Source organism: Atta colombica, unplaced genomic scaffold (genome assembly GCF_001594045.1).
Source record: "Atta colombica isolate Treedump-2 unplaced genomic scaffold, Acol1.0 scaffold274, whole genome shotgun sequence".
Classification (NCBI taxonomy): Eukaryota; Metazoa; Arthropoda; class Insecta; order Hymenoptera; family Formicidae; genus Atta; species Atta colombica.
This window is the reverse complement of record NW_017259375.1, coordinates 2,012,222-2,025,438: the sequence shown is the minus strand read 5'-3', so window position 1 is coordinate 2,025,438 and position 13,217 is coordinate 2,012,222. Positions and strand designations below refer to the sequence as shown.

The following is a 13,217-nucleotide window of genomic DNA, read 5'->3' as shown; positions in this document are numbered from 1 at the left end:
AATCGAAAAAAAAGTGAGGCGTGTCAATCGAAAAAGATTTTAAAGATATATTATACGATCGATATTTCTTAGGATTAAAATAACACAACTTATAAGTAAACAAATAATATAAAAATATTTTTAAAACATGAAATTTAAAATAAATAAATAAAATGTATTAATTTAACACATTATAAATGCTAATTTTAATGAAGAAATATAATTATTTATAAATTGTTCAATGTTACGTTTTTCATTTGTTTTACATAATATTTGTGTTACTTTCTAATATATTCATCTTGTGTTAAATTATAAATAATAATTTCAATCAAATATATATCAAGTATATAAGTATGCAGCAAAATTATAAAGACCTTTTTTTCCGGACAATTGCGAATCAGTTATTGATTTCATGATCATGTCGATGCTCTTCTAGCATATTCTCGCTCGTTCACGTAAACTTGTTATGATGACGACAGCACGAACAATTTCGTGTCGTGATGTTATCAGCTATAGATATCGCGAGCGGCGCGCGATAAACTTACGCGACGTATAAACGCACTGGCAACGTTACGATTCGCGGTAGCTGGACTGAACGACTGTGGACTTCATCGCTAAAACTAAGCTAATATCTGCGATCGACTTTGTGAAAGATTTTACTGCGACGACCGAGAAATTCGATAAGCCCTCCCGTATCTCTTACCGCGTTCGCCATACTGAATAAAATTGATGCTGATTTGCATTTTTTCGGGAATATTAGCCTTTATCCGTGAATGTATCATACTCGATTGATGTAAACAGTCTCGTATAACGTGAATATATTGTGCACAATCGAGCGTAAATGTGCAAGTGGAAGATATAATATAACCGCTGATATACGTAGTACATAAACATTCGCTCTAATACGGCAGCCACTTTAATACAAAAATATTTTACACGTTAAACAAAGATAATTATAAATAAAGTTGCACAAAGTTGTTCTTTGAATAAAAACTTGGCTTCAAAAGCGAGAGAAGGGCAGGACGTTATAATTATCGAATATTATTTATTTATTACTTATAAAATGTTATGCAAAAGTCACATGGACTTCGTTCGTTTCCCCGATATAAAATGCAATTTAGCTCTCCCGTTAAATATAGGCGGTCAACGATCGAATCCCTCTCTCCGTGCGCCCGCGTTAACGATTTAATTAATAATAAAATACTGTGTAAATATTTGCCCTCATTATGGCGGAACTCAATGGGCTCAAAGCGCGCTGTCGCTTTCTGCTGCATTCTCATTAAATTTTGCGCGTTAAAAAGCGCGTCATTAGCATCGGAACTCTCGTTTCAGTGTAAGCAAAGAGACCGCAGCTCGAAAAATATCATCACATTTTAATTAGTGTATTACCACTCATATTAACCAATATTAAAGATTCAGTTAAAAATAAGTACGCGGTATTTATTATGTTTGTCCGTAGGAATGGAAATATCTTTTAGTACATTCGTTATTATATTACTAGCACAATTTTCAGAATTAACAGCGCGCTGCCGATTAAATCAGTGCGTTGCTTTATGTGCAAAGTTAAATTACGACTAATAAAAGAGCGAAAGGGGTGGTTTAATTAAGACTGGTCGATAAATCGTGGCGTGGTCTACAAATATAAACATACATAAGTTAAAACGTATTGCGCAACTCGATATCTCTCGCACAATGTGTTCAGGAGAAATAATAACGGTCGACGCGGTGCGATACGATCTCGCACTTTCGACAAAGCATGATCGATCATCAACTTTTTAAGTCTCGCCAATAAATATTGCGGCGTGCATTATCGCGTCGAGCAAGCGTTATCATTCCCAACTATTGTAGATACATGCACGAATGTCGGATCCGCCTGAATATGGCGGATCAAAATGGATCGCGTTAAATTATAGAGATTAACTGGCGTTATCTCTCCAGTAAACCGAATTCGCTGTTAACTCCACAGGGGCTTTCCTACAGAGTGAAAAAATTATGCGAAAACTGATTTCGAATGTAAATATATTATTATAGAAAAATATCATTCTATATTGTTAAAAAAAGTAATGACTCCTATTTAACTTCTTTTTTTAAAAATAACTCTTTCAGATTATCTTTAACAAAAAATATTTTCTTGATAATAATCTTAAAATAGCTTATAACAAATTTTAGAAAAATTCATTGAAGAATTTATTTTCTTTTTAAAAAAATTACAAATTGATTGAAGAAACAATTTTATATTATAAACAAATCGAATTTTATTTTAATTAAAAATCTTGAATAAAGTATTAAACTTATTTGTATTCGGACTATATTGTGAATAAATGTAATGCTTGATGTACTTACGATAAATTTGCGAATTTACAAATACTTGAAATACTTGGAATAAATGATTATTATTATTTGCGTATAATATATATTTTCCTAATCTCATTTAATCGCGAATTTATTTCTGCAAACGACAACAATCTCCGTCAGTTTTCACAGCTCCGATTGGAGTTCTTTGATCGATGGAGTCATTGAATAAATTATAAACAAGAAAGGAGGACATAAATTGAATCTTCTCCGAATAAGTTCATATTGGAAACAAGATGCGAAGACCGGAAAGGTGATACGTGCTGCAAGCGTTATCTGCATTGATTATGCTGCACGGAGCACACACAAAAACATAGTTTACATAGTTTATCTTGGTATATAAAGATGTATAAAGCCGTTACACGTGGATGCCCGACACTAATAACGCGTCCGTGTATATATGCACGCTCGCAATCAAATGTGTCACCGCGTTTTCATTTCAACGAGGCTACGAGTTTTTGCGTGTCACACCGTGATTGACAGCCGCGGTTGCGCTGTTCTATGCATTCAGTGTACCGCAATTACGTGTGTAATATGCGCGTCGGGAAATAAATTATGTGCATATCTCGTCTTTAATGGATTTACCGATAGCTACCGTGTATCGCACAAAGTAAACTTTCGTCTATTAAGAGAGTGTTATTACGACGACTGAATATTAAAACTGTGAAAAAAACAGCATAATTTTCTACATGACTTTTCTTAATTGAGGAAAACAAATAAAATCATTAAAAAAAAAAATATAATGTTCTAACAATTTTTTCTAATTGAGAAAAACAAATAAAACCAGCATAACTTTCTAACATAATTTTTCTTAATTGAACACATTTACATTCAATCAATATTTATAATGTCTCGTAGTTATTTTATCAACGCGTACGTGCTATTTATCATTGAACGTCTGTCGTTCTGTGAAATTCATGAAACGATCATCGATTCCCGCAAGCCCGCTAATTCGCTTAAATCGCGATAATACAATAACAAAGATTGATACGACGAGATTACGCGACCATTTCGCTTCGGATAATTTAATCAGACTACCCGCCTCCATTCGCGTAGATTAAATCGATTTGACGAAAAATTTATCGTCGCCGAAACGGCTCGAGGTACGACCGACAACCTCCCCTTGTTCAGTCCCAATTTCGGTAGTTTGACACTAATTGGTGCAGGTACGACCTACCATCATCCGACTATATCCATTACGGTGGGCATAGATATATGTGGACATTTACCGTTAGCTGGTAATACGCGCGGAGGATTCGACAGAATAGCTTTCGAAAGGGGCGGACAAAGAGGGTCGAGGACGATGTTCCCTATTATCTCCTTTACTCATAGGGAGAATCCCACCCTTTACCGCGCTCCAACGCCACTCTCCAACTCTCATTCGATTCTCCCTCAGAAATTGCCCCAGGAATTTCGTAGCTTGCCTCGGTAGAACTGAAACCGCGAATTCGGTTCCCCAACTTAGTCCCCGCGATCAAACCACTTCCGATCGGCTGCATATATTAAGTCTGGTTTCACAAATTGTTTGAAGATTAGCTTTCTCCACTCACGCAGAAGAAATGCTTATTCCCATACGGGTTTGGTATACGTAGCAAAAGGATCAGAGTTTGTCGAATAAATGTTTACTTCGACATTAGTTTAAGGAGATCTTATATAAACGGCAGAGTCTAAGTAAATTGCTCGAATTAAGTTTGTAACTAATCTCCTTGTGAATAACTATGTTTGTCTAACATAAACTCAAATAGAGCTTTACCTCTTGCAAAAGCAGAATTGCAGAATTGTATCACTTGGTTAGAACTTATCGTCTTATCTCTGCAATCATGATAAAGAAGAAAGTGACGCAACAATCAGAATAAAAATGGGTCTACCTATTTTTATAATTGTGGCAAAGTATTCCTTCACAAAAATAATTCTGTCGATTTAAAAAAAAAACTTGTGTAAAAAAACTTGTCGCGAAACCAGATTAAATGAAATCGGTGTACTTATTATTGCAGTTACAAAAGAAATCTACAAATCGCATAGATTACGCGTAAAAATACAAATTTACATGCGAAACGGGTGTTTAATGTCTACTGGCGATACGCGAGGAAGACCGAAACTGCAACGGAATAGCTATTTCGATGGATGAACGAGCATGTGTGCTTATAAGGATGTTACGGCCTGCTATTCGCAGTGAAACAGGCCGTTTCTGCAGTCATGCGCATACCGTACGGTAACATTTGTGAAAGTAAATCCGTATCCACTCGTATTTCGTTCGGAAGAAAAATGATCTTTTATGAAGACCACTTCCTGTATTTACCGTGCGATTCAATTTGCTCGCACTATGACTTATGATTTCCGGCAATCTATCAAACGTGTTCTAGAGATGTCCAAAGACAGATTGAGGTACGACACGAGCGAGTGACAAAAATCTTTAATATTTTCATACATTTCACGCTTTTCTAATATCTACATAGATAGACATATTTTTTACATGTTGTTCATTCATTGTAATGTTCATTATTTTCTGTTTATTACTGTACACATGTTTTATTACTTGGATTTTTAATCTAAAAATTATTTTTGTGTGGGGGATCTAGTGTTTGTTTCTACCAATGAGATTATTTTAATCTCTACTTTAATTCTTCATCTTTTTCGAATTCTTAAAAAGATAAAGAGAGTAAGTTGCACCGAGATAAAGCTAATCTAAATTGGTAGAAACTGATTTAAGAGTTCTACAATTTAAAAATCTGACTATCTAGACAATTATTGTAAAACACGTTTAAAACAAATTCGAAAATATAAAATCAGCAAAGTTTCATAAACTATCTATGTGACATTTAAGAATTCTCCAGTTTATAAATACGGTTATCGAAGTAGTTTCTAAAAATATAAAAAATAAATTTTCTATGTGATAATTTATCGAATACATATAAATTGGAATGGTATCTAATATATCTATGCTTATTATCTTCACGCTGAAGTGAATAGCATTGCTGCAATTACTATGCAATAAACAATTTTATCGCGTATACAATTTTTACAATCCAATTTTAATTTAAGTGGAAAAAGGAAAAAACATCATATTACATATAAAAGATACATAATAATGTAAGATATAAAATATAATTATCTTAATTTTTAATACCAGTTATTCTGAAAATTCAATTCTGTCTGCGTTTTAAGTAATTGTATAAAACTGTTTATTGCGCTTATACGTGAAATTCGCGGCGGTCATAACATTTAAAGAGTTAATTGCGATCGCAAGAGAAAGATTATAATAGCTATAGTATGTTCTAGTTGTTTTCTCTTCCTGCTCTATCGGATATAGTGGGCGTAGGCACTCTTGACTATCAGAACTCAGGAGTTCACGTAAATACCTATATTAGACGCTGATAGATAATAACGTGCAATATAACGATATCTCCCGAACCATTATGAACGTAAGAAATTGGTATAGTCGAGCCAAGAAATTTCTTTCGGTTGCACAAAAGCCTGGCATCTGTTCGTTTAAAAAGACATTATTCTCCGTTGACGAGCACAAAACCATCGATTATCGTTCTTCTGTCTGTTCCGTTACAAGTTTCTGTTACGACGGTTTCTGTATTACGAACAGCGCACGTTTTATTTTTATCTCTTTACGAGTTTAAGTCAGGTAAAGATGCGTAAGAAGATACGAAGCAAATATAATTTTTCCAGCATAAACAACATGAACGAACATTTGGTTTTGTAAAATTAACATTTTAATTTTTTCTCTTCAATCTCTTCAGAAAGAATTTTAATAACAAGATAAAAAATATTCTTAACGAATAATGATGTTTTGAATAAAACAACAAAATTTTTAAGCTAAAAAGTAAAAGTTTTTATAAGTCATATATTGACAAAATAACCAGTTATTCATATCAAATATTTCTCTTAGTACATTTAAGAATTTTCTATTTAAAAGTAAAATATTTTTCTGTCAACACAATATAAATACAATTATCTCTATATTGATTCTATTTTATGACAGATTGAAGAGTAATAATAATATTGGATGTGGAAACCTTTCCTATAAGTGTGTGTTTGAGTGCCTCATATAAGAAAATGTTAAATTACGTGTGCACACTGGTTAGATCGAGATAGAATGTTTACGATATTCTTACTAAAATTTAAAATGATTTTATTACTCGAGCAATCATATCTATTATATTCAGATATTTCAATACTGCGCCTGTAATGATACGGAAATCAAAGTGTTCCGGTCGGATGTCCTCGCTCGATACTGAGCGAGACGGAAAAATAAACGGGGGCGAAAATCAATGCGAACGAGCGCCATATAACCGCGAGCGCTTTTCCTAGGAAGCCGACAGTAACGCGATAAATATCCAACGCAGTAAAATCGGGCGTTAATGCACGCTCGGCCGATTTGTTTAATCCGGTCGATATTTCGCACGAGGTCCTGTAAGCCATGATCCCAACGCGATTTGGTAATCCCGTCACCGGAAATGGGCTCGTAAAAGTGTGTAACGCGATAAATCGACCATGACAGGTTCGCCACTATAGACACTAACTGTACCACAATATTTCCAAAATATATCAGTATACTCTCATTAAACACTTACGCATTGACGTTTTTATCTGGAGACAATTAGTGATAATCTGGAAAAAGAATCTTTCAGGATGTTTACAGAAATCTTGTAAAGAAATTCTCCGAAAATTCCTACATTTTTCAAGTATTTTTGTTCAAAATTTCAGGTAAGATTAAAGAACATTTTAATACAACTTTTAAATAAATTGAAGTGCAAGCAACAAATTATTGAAAATTAACAGAAGCCAGAGAAGTCTTTTATCTGAGATATATATATATCTATCATTTTCTTTAATTGAAGCCGCAAAAAACCTATAGGACTTATAGGAGGAAAAGAGAAGCTCACTACAAAATAGTATCAACGAACTAATATATTCTAATGAGTATTGTCTTTAATCGCCACTCTCATTTTTTTAACAGAAATTCACGAGACACACGAGAATGCACATGATTATACGCGTTGTATGCTATACTGAATGTTAACATTTTGCATTATCAAGAAAAAAAAGACCAAAGAAATATATTTTTAGAAAGAGGCAGAATTTTAATTTATAAATAAAATTCCAAAAGTTGAAACTCAATTCCATCATTCATGAAAAAATTCCTGATTTGCACCTCCATAATTAAGCCAATAAGATCGAATCAGCAAACCGGATCTGTTGGAATATTGAATATTTAATGAATATTTAATATTTTGTTAATTCTAATTTGTACTATTAAAGATAATTGTAATAAAGGTGAAAAAAAAGAAATTCCTTGAAAATGTCAGGTTTTCCCAGTTTTTCGAGATAGTAAACACTCTGATCTTCGCTAAAAATTACATTAATATCAATCCATTTCCTTTCGCGGTGCTTCCCCATTTTTTTAATAGGTTGCGGAGTACGATACGTATGAATCCTAGTGCAAGAGGAAACGCAAATCACTATGCCACCTAATAACGAGTTTTCCATGTGGGCTGTCATTAGAGACAACGGTTATTTGTTATACAATGTGGTCGGCAGCGCGACGCGCGTGACAATGCTTTTATTACTTTTCGTCGACGGCACGTCAGCCATTTGTCTGACACTTTTTCGTTTACCGTTATTATTACGGTTTACGTCATTGCGCCCTATACTAGATATTAAATTGGCGTCCCACTCTGGCAAGATAAACGTAATGACAGGATTTCATGCAAGTTAAAACGATCTTGACCGGTATTTGCACAATTTCTCCGAGTTCTCGATTAATATTTTCTAACTTAGCTACTAGCTTTATTCAATACCGAGTTCAATCGTGAAATCGGAACGAACATCGCTGCGAGAATATATGGTAGAATTGACAATAGATTCCATGCATTTTCTGAGTGAACTTATCGCGCTTCAAGTAATAACGTTGCCTTTTATCGCTCCCACCGACAGTGGCCGCTCGTTTGCGGACACGCGGAAAAATCGTTAAAAGGTCGTTAAGTACGAATTACAGTTTTGTCCGAGCTGGCCGGCCATTGAAAATCGCGTTTTACTTCGACGCGATGGAATAGTAGAACCTTTTAACTCCGGAATGTAGTAAACCCGATCAGTAGCGACGCAAAAAAAGATAAAAGAATATAATTCGTGCATGAAGTTTACTACTTTTTTTTCTATTTTAAAGAGAGCAAGATTTAACGTACTTGAGTAATAAGCGCTATAAAAACCATTGTAGAAATTTCTAGTCATTATCAAACACGATATACAAGCATATTATTTCAATGAGATATTAAATGGCAAAGTCGAACAATGTCGGGAGAAATCTCCTTAAGTGGCATAATGTTATCAATTGATATATAATAATGATAATCAACCTTTCCGTAACGTATGATTACGTGCAATCCATTACATTTACGTATGTTAAGAATTTGCAACAAACTCGTGCACGGGGTCTCGCGTTTCCCGGAGTATAATAACAAAGTGAAACATATACGCCACACTCCGAGAACCGCTGAAATATAAATGTATGCTGCGAGCATACATGCACGGCCATTTTTAAAAGCGTCTGAAAATGCAGATTTCGATGCACGACAAACTGCGGTGCATGCTGCGCATGCATGTCTCGCCTACTATATGCTTTATTTTCGAATCGAGACGTGAACGATGGCGTGCGCGTACACGCATGCATGCATGCATGCACGCACGCACGCACGCACGCAACGTTAGCGTGACACTTGCAATCTCGACCGCTCGCGGAAATACGTACCGGCCCCGAGTTAATCTGCCGAGAGCGTGGGCGATACTCGCGGAAAAGTGTCGATTTGTGATTTGCAGCATTACACTACTAAACCGGCTTCACAGCGTAGTTCAACTATTTAACTTTATACACTTATGCGGGGAATTACAATACATGAATTGTTGATTCGACTGAAACACTGAAAAAAATCGAAAAAGTGAAAATTAGATCAATATATTCTATCGCTTTTCAATCTGTATTTACAATAGCTTTGTAATATGTACATGTCTCTTGTAATATGTCTCTTGTTTATATATGCAATTTGCAATTGAAAAAGTGATATTAGATTAATAAAGTCGTACTTAGATATGAAAGATCAATAATAATTCAATGTCTTAAAATAAATAATATTTTGATATTTTTAACTTCCGTTGTACGTCTAAATTAAAAATGAATTCATTTCTGGTTAATTTCAAATATTTATGTTAACGTGTACATTCAATAAATAATAAATAAAATTTGAGTTAAATCGAATATATTTTCTTGAATTATTTAAATCTCTCTTAAATTATTTAATTCCATTATTTTAATGATTTTAATCAAATTAACAACATAAAAGAATAGGAACAATGTAATAGAATAGCAACTTATAGAAATGGTTAAAAATAACTCAAATTGCGTGTAATTTAATATTATAAATTTAACAGTGCGATATTGTGCATTTTGAAGCATTTCTCTTCATTCCCTTTGCCTACTTTAAAAAGCTATTTAGTGATTAATATACCCTCATAAAAGTTTCAGCTTTCTTCGAGCTTTGAAAAGGTGCAGAATATCGCAACAAAATGTTGAAAGCTTTCTATTACGATACGCGGTACTTAAATCCCTCAAAAGTGCCGCCACGTTTCTAATGTACCCCTTTTCTCCCCCTATAAATAACTCAGGGCCGACGAAATGCGTTTTCGGTTAGCTTTTACGTCATCATAAACCGAACGGGAAGTAGCTCTGAGGAAACTCCGTAGCTACACCAAAGTCCCGCCGGCGCTTTTCAGCTCGACATAAGAAAACGCATAAGCCACGAAGGAGAGACATGACGATTTGTCCTCCGCTCGGAGAAAGCTCAGAAGTAGCAGCAACCTGAATATTACAGACGGCTACTTTATCTTCGCATCAAAAGACGGTGGGGGCTTTTACAAGCGCGTCAACGCAAGTACCGATATTACGAGCGCTTTCACGAGGCAAAGCAAAAAAAAAAGAGGAAAGAATAGTCGACGCTACCGCAAAAGGAAATTCTGTCAGCGTCGACATCTTATTTACACCCGTTTGAATCATCGAAATTCATTCCACCTCGCTTCCGATTTTATTCTCTGTGGAAAAGTGCGAGAATTGTGTATCACGAGAGAAATGTAGATACATGTATATTAAGTATATAAAGCAAGCACGTTATGTGCATAAAATTCTTTTTCAAAAAAGATGCTATAAAAGCTGAAAGAGTGAAAAGCAGTCTAAAATACACTTCTGCCTGTGACTAGCATAGACATCATACGTTCCCACGACCAGTGCGTTAGCGTAAAAAGAAAGAAAGGTAAACGATGCAATAGAGGCAATTTTCGTGTTCGACTTCCGCCGGTCTAGTTCCGTTTGTTATAACTTACACCACTTAATTATTGACAATAGCTGTGATGAATTTTTTGCGCCGATAAACTTTCGCATCTGTTGATCAAACACGTATACTGTAAAAAATAAAACACTATATATCACAAATTTAAATTAGCAATAATTCTAGATAATTTTGTAAAGAAATCTTATAACTCGCTAATAATGCATTTGTGAGATTTAAAAGTCATTAATGTCATTATATGGTAATTGCTATTCGACACGGTGATTCACGATCTAAAAAAAAAAAAAAAAACTTAATTATAGTTCGATAAAAAAATCATGTAGATAATAAATGGTATAAAGAAATCATGCAAATTATAAATTATTATACGTTGATGATTCATTTAAATAGAAAATAACATTGCAATAAATATGACTAACAGGAAACATTTAATAAAAAAAAAAAGGATATGAAGCTCGTTACGTTGAAGCATTTAAGGATATTCACAGTCGCGTGTAAAAGGAAAAATCGCAGAGTGGCCTTTTGAAATAAAAAAAGGAAAGAGAGAAAGAAAGAAAAAAGAAGATTGCGCATCACTGACGTGGCTCGTCGAACGAGCAGCACGCGTTACAAGCGTCTGCTTTTTAAAGCTCCTCCATCGTTGTAGCGTCATTATATGCTCCGATAAGTCCGGTAATGCCCTTTAATAAGTAGCTCGGCCAGCGAGATGCTGGAAAAGAGCAATTTGTATTTGACGGCTCGACATCGTGTAAATTGGGTTTATTAACAAAGTCAAAATTTTTATTCGCCCTCTATAAATTTGTAATAATCGACTTAAATATAACGAATGAATATCATGAGAACTCTCAGTCGCAAATTGTGTTAATAATAAGTACGATCAATTGTGTGAGATAATGACAGCGGAATATTTTATGTTAATAGTAATATTAATAATATCATTTTATATATCGTGCAGCGATAATTATTAAGTATTAACTGTTTTTAGAGAATTCATGAAAGCAGTTAATTTTATTATAATTATTATAGAAATATATCGGATCGGATATATTTTAACACCATTCACATTGACTCTCTCAAAGATGTTTCTTTTTATTGTTTGTATATATTTAATTCGTCCAGTTAAATCTACTATATTTTATGAACCTATCATTAATACCGTATAAGTATAGCATATATATATAATTTAATGTACGCATATATTTATTGATGCATTATTTCGGTATCAATATGCACGTAGCAGAAATGTTGCATTGAAATATTACGTTGTAACATAATATGAGCTTTGAATTATTCCCGTCATCGCATTCTCCCTGGATTTTATCCAATCAAATTTACATAATTAATTACCCTACCGAGAAAATAGCCTGCAATCTCATTAAAATTCATTCAAATGAATACGTATTATCTAAAATTAGTTGACGCGAAATCGGTATTTCATGTCGGATCTATTAACATGACATGAAATGCACCGCATTACAACTCGGAAATATAAAAAAAAATAATAATTTAATTGACAAGATAGTTTGCAGTCAGTTGAATTTGCGACATATCCGTTTCAAGAGAGAACTAGATATAAATTCGGAGGAAAAGTTGTATATTTCAAATATAAGAGATATATGGAGCAGAAAATATGCAAAGAGATAGTAAAAATGTACTCCGTGGTGAATCGTGAGTTGATCTTTGCTCGCTGAAAATTTCATCAAAGGCCAAATGTCAGTTGTTGACTTTACGACATTATATCGTAATTATTTCAATAATTGAATTTTAACGACATCTGAAGTTACTCCAACTTTAATTCGAAATAAATTTATCAGATCCTGAGGTGTGCTAAAAAGAATTGTGTAAGAATTGATGTTTTTCGTTCGAGTCCAAAAAGATTTAATGAATTCATATTTGGACGCAAATAAAAATTTCGCTAAAGCCTATTTCAATCAATATAGATTAATTTTAATCTTAATTTATTTTTTATTTTTTTCTAGTTCTAAGAATTAGAAAAGAATAGATCAAATTAAAAGTTATAATTTACATTGAACAGAAAGTTATTGACTTTTCAACATTATATCATAATTATTTCAATAACTGAATTTTAAAGGCATGTGAAATTACTCCAACTTTAATTCGAATTTCGAGTTAAAGTTATGAGACTCTATTGTGTTAAAAAAACATATAAATTGACGTTTTTCTTTCAAGTCGCCTAAAAAGATAAAAATGGACAAGAAAAACAGGTCACCTAATTTCGACATCCCTTTTATGTGGAACTCCCCAGGAAACCTACCGGAAACACAGAGAGAAAACGCACGCTAGAAGTGAGGGAAAGAATAATTCCTACGGGCGAACACGGTCGGCATCGTTTATTGCTAGTTGAAAGGCTCTTCGGTTTACTAACGATACTAACGGGTGTCGCGGCACAGCAAAAGAGTCGTCGTCGGTACACAAAAAGTCAAACTCTCAATACCTTGTGCGGGTCGATAAATAATCCCGCGGGGGCACCGCGCCGCCACCGTTGAGTCTCGATCAGCTTGCACGTACCATACACGGGCC

The 13,217-nt window shown here is 34.1% G+C and overlaps 1 protein-coding gene across 5 annotated transcripts in view; it reads right to left on the bottom strand.

Moving 5' to 3' along the window:
- LOC108689671 (zinc finger protein 608-like) overlaps positions 1–13,217 on the bottom strand; it is a 246,952-nt gene that overhangs the window by 108,085 nt on the left and 125,650 nt on the right. Inside the window, exon 1 of one of the 5 annotated variants that reach the window (XM_018196536.1) lies at positions 13,132–13,203. The exons of the other annotated variants lie outside the window; for them this stretch is intronic. The gene's annotated coding sequence lies outside the window, so the exon portion shown is untranslated. Of the gene's footprint in view, positions 1–13,131; positions 13,204–13,217 lie in introns of those variants that run through there. 5 annotated transcript variants of the gene reach the window in all.